The sequence below is a fragment of the Pseudopipra pipra genome, chromosome Z (assembly GCF_036250125.1).
Source record: "Pseudopipra pipra isolate bDixPip1 chromosome Z, bDixPip1.hap1, whole genome shotgun sequence".
In the NCBI taxonomy this organism is placed as follows: domain Eukaryota; kingdom Metazoa; phylum Chordata; class Aves; order Passeriformes; family Pipridae; genus Pseudopipra; species Pseudopipra pipra.
Window position 1 is genome coordinate 59,205,605 of NC_087581.1, and position 10,448 is coordinate 59,216,052.

Sequence of the window (10,448 nt, forward strand, 5' to 3'; positions counted from 1 at the left end):
GGTCACCCCCTCTGCATTCCTTCTGGCCATCCTAGTCCAACTCCAGGACACCCTGAGCTTCTTAGCTCTTCTCTCTGGTGCATGCTGCACCCCAAGACTCCTCTCAAATAGGAGTCCATCTCCTCCTCCTCTCTAGGTGGTCTCAGAGGGGTTTGGGGGAGTTTGTTTCAGTTCTTACCCCAAACTCTGTCTCTGAGAGTTTAGTTCTCTCTCTGCTGCTGGTTCTCTCTCTCTCCTTGCAGGAGTTCTCTCTGTGTTGCTGCATGCTTGTCTTTGCTGTTGTTCTCTTATCTCTTGGCTTTCTGCCACTGTTCTCTGTCCACTGCTGCTCTGTTGCCGCTTTTCAGTATCTCCTGCTGTCCACTCACAGCAAGAAAACTTCCTCCAGCTCTCAATTATAGAACCTGGCCCAGTTTAGCACTGTTCTAAGTTCTTGTAGACCCCAGCCGGGGGCTGAGGGGGGCACCTAGCCCCCAACAGGGCTCTTGCCCGTTCTCCTCGTGGCTTTAGAACATGGCTACTCTCTGCAACAATGACTACCTCTACCCTTCTTTTCCAGTCTGGTTGTTTATATGTTTATATTTTGCAGGAGCGCTCATTGGTTCAACCCCAAGGGATACCACCCCCTGGGGGGTTACTATTCTTTTAACTCCAGGGGGAAAACTTTTTTCCCCCACCATATCATGATAGGTAAGATTATCCATCTTTTGGTAATACATACAATTTTCTAAACAGAGATATTTGTTAATCCAGCAGGAAGTAACTTAAAAATCTCAGTTTGAATTACTTCTCTCTTACCTCAGTCCCTTCATCTATTTCTTCCTCCAGAATTTGTTTTAAAGCTTTGCAAGTCCTTGAAGTTAATTCTTGTCTTAATACTCTCCTTAAATACAAATCTTTTACTTGCATTTTTGTGTCAACCATCACTTAAGTTGGCTAATATATTAAAAAAAAAAACCACTCAGTAATGGACCTGCAGTTTCTTAGTGAGAATCTTTCAATACTCATGGTAGAGTGTATTTAGTCTATTTATCTGGAGAATTATGAGAGTCAAGATGTTGTCCAATCTGACAGCTGTGAGATTTGCTTCCATGCGATGAAGTGAAATTTCGTGTTCAGCTCAAATAGTTTCCAGGAAATTGTTTCTTTCAAAAACCAATTTCCATTTTGGTAAACAACAGGTATGTAAGATTTGATTTTTCATGATCGAACTGAAGAATTGATTATTCATTGAGATCTCATTCGACTCAAATAAATGCAGACTCTGGTTCTTATTTTTTTGGTGCAAGTTAAAAAAAAATGTCTTTATAATTCATTGCCCAATTTATTGTATATGATTGTGAGCATACATAGATTCATAATATAAAAGGATTTTTAGAATTATGATTTTTCTGTTAAAACTATTTTAAGGTGATCTTTGAAGGAGAAAGCTTACAGCTGCCTATCAATCCCTACCTTAATTGAACCTAGAAATCTTGAACTGCCAAGGACCTCTCTGTTTCTAAAAAAGATAAGTGACTAAAAAAGAAAAACTAGTTCTTATCATTCCCTTGTTTCCCTTCAGGATTTTGTTACTAAAAGGAGGACTGATACCTGAGATGACATTTTGTCTGTCCCCAGCTGAGATTACTGAGAAGGGTGATGCATGGACTGCTGCAGGCTGAGATCATCGGTACTCTGAGATTCATCTCCTGTTACCTTATGGGTGTCAAATATTGTTTAGAAATCAGTTCAGGTGACATCTGTAACATCAGGGAACATCTATAACATATTTCCCCAGAAGATCTATAACAGTTCTCTTTCCCACTGATATGACTGTAACTGTTGTGCTTTTGTGCTTTTTGCACTTTCTTTGTCCAAAGAATCTAACATCCAAACAGGAAACAAGGATTACATGAGTAGTGTGCCATGGATGTTGCACAGGAAAAGAAAGGAAAATGTAAAATAAAGATCACCCCTCCAGCCCCCCTTACTGATCTAGCTTGTAAGTGCTCATGGCATATATTTTCTGGTCAAACTGCTTTGCTTGGAAGTATGTTTGGAGTACTCCCAGTGAATGTTTTGAACACACTGAATGTTACTTATTATGTGACAAAGTACATTTTAACTTTGAAGTTAGTGTGCATTTAAAAGCAGCAATAAACAGACCTAACAAAGACAGTAGCACAGATCCAAATGCAATACATAGGGCATTTTGTGTTTATGTTGTTGAAAGCTTTTAAGACACCATGCTTAATTAACAGGCCATTTCATATATTAACAGTCAGCTTAGTGGAAGATGTTTATAGTGTATAAGCTTATAAAGATTAAGAATCTTATTCTTTGTTTTCTGAGTAGCAAAATATGAAATAATTCAAGCACGGAGATTCTGGAGTAAGAGAATCAGTTGCACTGCAGCTGAAATAATTTTCTGCCTTTAGAGAGAAAAGCATAATTCACTTCATACTGAGCCATTATGTTGTACGCTTCCAGAAAATACATGTATGTATACTTATTAACATTTTCTAATTCAAATTTTTAATCAAATAGGAATCGCTCTTCTGACTGCATCTGTTTCTGTCAAATACACAGATACTTCTATTTATAATGTCCTTCCTGCACCAGAGATCCCTGAGCTAATTCATGACACTTGACATTAATCACATGCATAGATCAACAAAGACTTTGCTTTCATATAAAAACTAATTTAGAACATATTTCTAAATTACTGCTTGTTATTGCAGTCAATTTAATTAGCTAGTTAATGACAATATCTGTTCATAATCCAAGTAGTCAAAAATACCAAGTTCAGTAATTAGACTATATAATTCCTTAACAACTCAATTTTATAATAGAAAAGTGCTGTGCTTTAAGTCAGTTTTCTTCTAATACTCTCCTATACTCAAAATTAGAAATTCCTAAGTGTATTCTTTTGACATTCAAGGCTTGAAAGAGAATATTTGGGTTAGAAATCCTCCCCTCTGTATTCTACATTAAATTGCATGTAAGTTATATTGCATATTCTATAATTCACCCAGACCTTACTGAGTGTATCCTATTTATTTAAAACTGGATTGAAGAATCTGCTTTAAAACAATTGCAAAAATTTAATCTTTCTTACAACTGTAAAGATAAAACAATTACAGACTACTGTACAAGTAATATTTGACCATATTAACACAGTCATGGAACATTATTTCAATGGATATGACAAAGGAAAGCATAGTTTAGCAGTTAAGACTGTTTTAAAAAATCCCCCACAAACCTAACAAAGACAGTACCACAAATCCAAACTGACACTTATAGTAACTCATAGCAATGAGAAAAACCCTGTCAAAAAAGCATTAGAATAAGCTAATTTCATTTCTCCCAGCTGCCTGCCTTTCAATTCTTTATCCCTGCTATCAGGTTTGAATAAATTTCATCTCTCACACTACAAGTAATGAGCAGGCAATGACTTATGAAGCAAAGAGACCAAGTTGAGACAGAATTAGAATACAATTTTAATGAGACAGAGCTGAGAAAGTGGAAGTGTTACTCTTTTGACAGACTTGGCAAAATACCCAACATTATTTCAAATGCTCTTTCCTCTCTATAGAGAAACTGTCATTTTTTAAAAAAATGTGACTACTCAGGAGAATAATTTTAGGGGTATATTGTTAATGTGATTTAAGTGAAGAACAAGATATTAAAGAATTTGCTTTATAAAAGACCAAATAGGACTTAAATTGAAGTACGTTTGAAGTCACACTGGATGACAGACAAACACAGGAACTTGATGCTCTGCTGATATCCTTCTAGAGAATGAGCCCCTTCAAAAGCTTTTTGTAGCCGATTGAATAACACTATATCAGCATTCAGGTGTCTAGAGAAGGAGTGCTCATAATTACACTCACAAGGCTTAGGCCTTTCTAGGTCTAATGACTCTGTGCCTCCAGCACCACTCGCATACCAACAATATCAAAAGAGAAGGTCGCCCCAAGAAATTGAGTCTCTCTACCTAGGAAAAAAAAGAAGACAAGAAAGGCAAGTAAGCTCACAAAAAGTTATTTTATGAAGATAGCAGAAATTAATTCCAAAAATATGGGAATGAATTCTGACACTTAGGAAAAGTGACAGGAGACAAGGAAGCAAATAGTGGCTTTGAACAGAGTTAAAAAAATAAAATAGACATATTTTATACATATGACAAAAGAAAATGAAGGACCTAAACAACACAGGTTATTCTACTAACTTTGCCTAAGTCTTATGAACATATAATTTGTGCCCTTCCTTCAAGTGTTATTTAAAGAAAAAATCTGCCAAATTGATCCATTAATGGAACAAGTTGAATGAATAGCAACTGGAATATACAAACACTATTTTATTTCCTACCATATATCCCTATCTAAACTCTGCTTTTCTCACACTGGCCTGTTACACACTTCTTTCTTACCTTAAGCTACAAAACAAGTTTAGAGTACAGGTTAAGCCTTCTTGTTTCAGGAATCTGAGACTCTGCCTGCACTGCCTTTTCCTGACAAACCTGAGATCATCCTGGTTACACTCCAAGCTAGCTGGAGGCAAGCCAGCTCTGATCTAAAAATTGTGTAACTGCTTTAGTGCCTCTTAGTAGGGCTTATTAGCTTGGGCTCAGTGCCATGCTAATGTGGTTACACAGCTTCTAGTCTGGACCATGTTCAGGTCTAGTTGGTTTGGAGTGAGTTGTTATTTGCTTGCCTTCAGTTGGTAGACATAGTCTTACAAAACCACCCTTTGTCACTTCTTAGCACACAAAAATTAACTCATTCTCACTTAAAATTAATAAGAATGAACATTTTTTACAAAATATATTAAAATTCTTACCTAAAGTTGTGAAAAAAGTAGCAAGTCATACTACATAAGATGCGTAGAAAGGGGTTACAGGAAAAAACCCACCACAATTGTAATTTCAAATTTCACACAAATGCAAATAATGACAAATAGTATCTTTAATCAAAGCACAATGTATAGTTTTCCCACAGTAAAGTTAAGAATTTTAAAGCCTCAGGCAATGCATAATTCAATATTTCTGATATACAGTTAGTTTATGCACTCCATACCCAAGATGTACAGTGTTAAAATATAGGACTAAGTTGTGCATCTTACTGTATAAGCAAAAGGTTTAGAGAAGGACTCTACAAATTTAAGGCCTCTTCCTTTTAGGACTCTTCTTTCAAAATCGTATAGCTCCCTCCCATTGATATTTATTTACCTGAAACCAGTGTGACCATTCAGATGGGTAAATATTGCCAGATAAGCTCTTGAGGCTCCAGAAGTTTTATTTCATAATTATACAAATTTTGTTAAATGCCAGAGTTATACAAGTCAATAAGAAAGAAATAGCAGTCATCTGCCTCTTTAATCTTACAGAAAAGCTTTTGACTGGTTTGAGTGTGTATTTTTGGAAAGGTAGCAAGTTGTATAAGGCCAGTCAGTAATTTTCTCTTATGAGTGTACTCTATTGAAACCAAGCTAAAGACGTCATGTTTTCATTTTTCCCTTGAGACCTCCTTCCCAGATAAAATTGCCAATGGCATGATCTCAGCTACTTGGAACAAACTGCTTTCTGATTTTACCCTTGTGTTTTTAGTACTTGCTCTAAATACAGAGATAAGTGTCCTAATTCTTCAGATAGAACCTTAACTAAAGCTGGATTTATTTTTGCTAAAGAAAACCAAGGAGAATCCTGCAACCAAACAGTTTGTAAGATAAATACACTGCATAATAAGACAGTGAAGATTTGCTTCACAGAGATAGTTATGTTTGCTACAGTAATCTTCATGCTTACCCTCACAGATACTTCATGCACAATTACATTCATTGGTGGTGAATGGGCAATATATGGTGTGATGGGAAGGGCACTGTTAACTGGTCCTGCAGAAGGGAGGCTGCCTGGTAGATTAGGGAAAACCCTTGAGTGGTCATTACACAGATTAGCTCTTTCAAACTACTCACTTCGGAGAAAGGAAACACGTTTTACCACAGCTATCAGTAACCTCTATAGCCAGCAGATCAATTAGTTCAGCCTTGAGGAGACAGTTATCTATTGCTGTATGTAGTGCTCAGCTCCCTTCTGTAGGAGATCTTAATTCTGCCTTGACCAAAATCAGAAACACAGTTCATCTGATCTGGGTTAAGGAAAATCTGATGGAGATTTTGATCTGCAACATATTAGATATTAGATTTTCTGGTGGGCAGTCCTCTGACATCAGTGGTCAAGCTTCTTACCAGACTGAGGATGCCATACTGAAAGTCAAAAGCAGTGGCACCTTTGTTCCATGTGTTGCCATAAATTTTTCAAGTTTATCATCCTGCGATATTCTTACCTTGCAAGGTGCATCAGTCCTGCCTGCCAAGCGGACACATCATGGTTTGACGTCTGACATGACAAAGGAAAAGTAAAGCATATATTGCCTCAGGGCCTTCTTAAAGCGAAACATTGTCTTAATCTTAGCATGGGAATATGGAACAGTCAGGAAAAAAACCCTAAAAAATAAAAGGTAAAGAGTGTAGGGAAAAAACCTCAAGTAAACTCATCTTCCAGATCTTCAGTCTTTAGGATCTAGAGATTAGATGCTTCTGACACATCTTCTTTAGTAACCCTGAGATAAACTGATTATATGTCCACATCCTTAAACCATTTTGAAGTTTGTATTGACTCCTAGTTTGCTTCCAAGCAAACACCAATTCGTGCTGTCACAAGGCATTCCTGGTAAAAACTACTGAAATAGTCGTCCCACAGGGAGTCTTAACCAGGAAACTGTAGGCAATGTTCTTCCAGACCTATTCCTCAGGTAGTTGCTGTGAGGTGCTTATAGTCACAGCCTTGTAGTCATAGCTTTCTGGGCTATCTCCTGGCAATACTGACGTGGAGCTGAGATCCCTTTGTATAAGCTATGTCTTGATAGCTTGACTAAGGCACAGCATCCCCATGTAAACAGGAGAAGTGTCCCCCCCGCCTCCAGGATTCTGAGAACTTATGTTTCAATAATTTTGAAAGGCAACACAAAGTTTAGAATACAAATATAAATAACCACCAACAAAAAATGAAAAACAACCCCTCATAACAAACAAAAAACACTCGCAAATAAAGCTGTTATTAAATGTAGGTGCTATTTCTGTTGTATTTGGTTTTCTATTCATAATTATGTAATCTCTGTCACTCCTTAACAGAGTTAATATAGCTAATGAGATCCTGCCATCAGTGGAAAAACCTTTCGATGAGAAGTTCTGTCCTACAGTATCATAGAACTTATCCACATATCTGCAGCTTTCAGTACATCATAATAACTTTTTGTTCAAGCTTTTTTTCTTCTTTCAGTCTTGGAGCTGTAATTCAGTACCATCCCATATACAAAGCTGAAATATACTGCATTTACATGGAAGAACATTGACAGGTTGGGGAAAAGAGAAGGCTTTACACAAAATAAAAGTAATATAGTGTCTGAAATGGCAGCTTACTGAGTATTTTCTCTTTCTCAACAGAGCTGGTAGCAACCTTTCAAATAAATCTCCACAGCCTGCTGCTTTTGTTAATTCTACATATATATAATTTGATCAGATAAAAGTGTATGAAGAGAAATTTAAGAACAAGAAAATTAGAAATATGAGCAATTTCATTATATTATTGTTTTGAGTTTTCTTTTTTTGATTTTCTTTCTCTTTAAAAGAGAAAACCAAGCAAACATTGCCTACGTTCCATATCTCCATTTATCAATTGGCTAGATGTTCATGAAGAAAGAGTATAAAAGCAGCAAAGTAATTCTGTATGTACTAAGCGAGGTTTTAACTAAAAACTACCAGCATCAGAATGCCTGATCACTGCTAAGTAAGAAAATGACAAGAAAATGTAAAGCAAAGTTTCTTTTCTCTCCTTCTTTGTCCTCCCCACTGCTTCTGCTTTTCCTATAGTGATTGCTTCCTGCCCATTTTTCCAGTGAGTAAAACATCTGTGATTTGCTGCAAGCAGTCCCTATTTATACTGAGAACCACACAGCAGGTGCCACTTAAAAAAAAAAAAAAAAAGCAGCAAGCAGCAAAGCACGAGTGTTATCCCATGACCCTGGAGGGTCATTTTACTTGTTATTGCACAATGCATGTGGGAAGGAGGCTTCCTGTGAAAAGGCTGTGTATAGCCAGCAAGCAAGATATGACTTCCTTTTATCACAGAAAAATGCAGCTTTACAAAATACTTGTCTCCCTGAAGAAAATATCTTTACAAATAATCAATTATATTAAATATAGAAACAGGCCATGTTCAAAAACTGCATAATATAATGTGTATTTTTAAGTACAGTATGTATTTATTAAACACCATGAGATGTAAATTTTTTTTCCACAGTAATCATGTGAGCATAAACTCATTGTCATTAATTTCATGCTTAATATCAGTACAGCTGCCAAAGCATGGTATTTCCCAACCAAAATGAAAATAAAACAATTTCATTCTGAGCAAAAATATCTGATTACCACAAGAATTCTTAATGCACTTTATAGTTAACATATACTTAAAAAAAAAAAAAAGGATGTACTCCAATACAATATGAATAAATACCCTGTTCTTTGAACATAATTTTAGGGATTCGATAAAGAGAATTCGTTGGATCTAACTGTAGCTCGCCAATCCCTGTTAGCCTTGTTTCTTCTTCCGAGTCATATTTATCAGGTCCATTGAATAAAAATTCTGTAGGCAATTCCTTAAACTAGATATTTATTTAGCTCTTTCAGGTCTGCCTTTTTCCCTTCCCCCCTCTACTATTTCAAATGCAACTAATTGTGAGAACTAAAGCTGTGAAGCATGAAAGATTATGTCCTGATACAAGACAGTCCTAGAGTTTTAGTCTTCATTGCTAATAAGATGGGTCCTAATTGTCCTCCCATGTGTGTGCAACAAAGCTAATTTCAGAGTGCCAAAGATAACCCCTGTAGATGACCTAATTAAGTCCTCAGGAAAGCTATTATTTTTAAGATAAGGTGTTTCAGCTATTGGCTGTTTAAAAAATGAGGTTTAAAATTCCTGGAAATGAGGCATCTGCTCATTCCTACTCAGTAAGAATTTTCCATTCATGTCAGCTCTGGGTACAGAAGTAGAAAAAGTGGGCTATTTATCTTTATTATGATTCATCACAAATTTCTGTAACAACCAAAATATGTTCCAAGCAAATATATCAAGTTTTTAAAATATACATAGTGTATCATTTCTGTATTAATTAAATACATAAGCTAATATACAGGGTGAATTGTTATGTTTAAAATAAAATTAGAGAAATTAAAGATGGGAACTCTCTTCCCTCGGGTCAAGTAATTGCAAAATTATTCATCTCAATTCATTAGCTTTATTGAAAGCATTCCCAGACTGACCAAATCTCACTATGGTGATAGTACATGTTACCAGTACAAAGTTGTCTAGAGTGGTGATTTTAAGCCTTTGTAATATGTGTGCAGTATGCTTCACCTAATGTTGAACCAGTATCTGGAATTAGTGTTTGGGAAATTTATGAACTGATTACAATGAGCATAGGGGCGTTAAGATAAGGAGAGGAGCCTTTCCCCAGACAAGTTAGGATTATTCTGAAGGATTGAAGAAGAAAGAGAAAAACTCGAGGACAGTTCTGAACAGCTTTGAGCTATCAGGACAGTGTGCCTGTTGTTAGATCAGTTGCTAACATCTCCTTTGTAGTAATGGAAACCTACACTGATGTCTTAAGTTGCTAAACTAGCCATGGTTGTCATTTCATGCGAGGAAAAAAGGAATTGGAGAAATGGAGAGAACATAAAAAATTAAAGAGAAGAAAAAATTGTCCTATCAGAACATCAAACCACTTAAGTGACCAGTTTTCTGTAAATATTGTACATTTATCTCACTTTGGACATTGCTGGAAATGGGCTCCATCTGGCAGGTTTTCTGTGTTTAAAGAACAAAAAGCAGAGTTCCCCAAACTCATTCCTAAATGGGCTTCAGATTCTTCACCATTAAATGGATGTTTTCTTTTCAATATATTCTTTAAAATTCTAAGAGCTCTCAATGTCTTTGTTGTCCCCTAGCCTAAAATAAGGAATTTTAACAATGAGTACTTATATCCTATGTAAAAAGAGAGCAAACATTTCTAACATATTCTAATTTACTTTAAAGTGTGCACATTTTAAATCAAATTTACTAATAAGCACATCACTTTAGATTGTACATGTAAAACAAGGAAGAAAATGCTTCATGAAACTCCCTTAACTCACTGCATGCGAAGCAAACAGAGCTGAATCAACTCTCTTGCTTGAGTGCTAGGATCCTGGTTCAACAAGGCTAATAGGTACTAAAGACTCAATAATCTAAGAAAATGTGTTTCACAGGACCAGACTAACACAGCAAGCAGTAGTGATACAGAAATCCTCTCTAGCTTAGAAGTAGAGATAGACTTGTTGTCAGTTTTCCTGTGCACACACTGACCTTTGCA

The 10,448-nt window shown here is 36.1% G+C and overlaps 1 long non-coding RNA gene across 1 annotated transcript; it reads right to left on the minus strand.

Moving 5' to 3' along the window:
• Nucleotides 1-3,469: 3,469 nt before the first annotated feature.
• Nucleotides 3,470-6,487, minus strand: LOC135407488 (uncharacterized). Its single transcript, XR_010426890.1, has 2 exons — nt 6,327-6,487; nt 3,470-3,979 (listed from the first exon to the last, which is right to left on the minus strand). It is a non-coding gene; the product is annotated as an uncharacterized LOC135407488 (long non-coding RNA).
• Nucleotides 6,488-10,448: the final 3,961 nt, after the last annotated feature.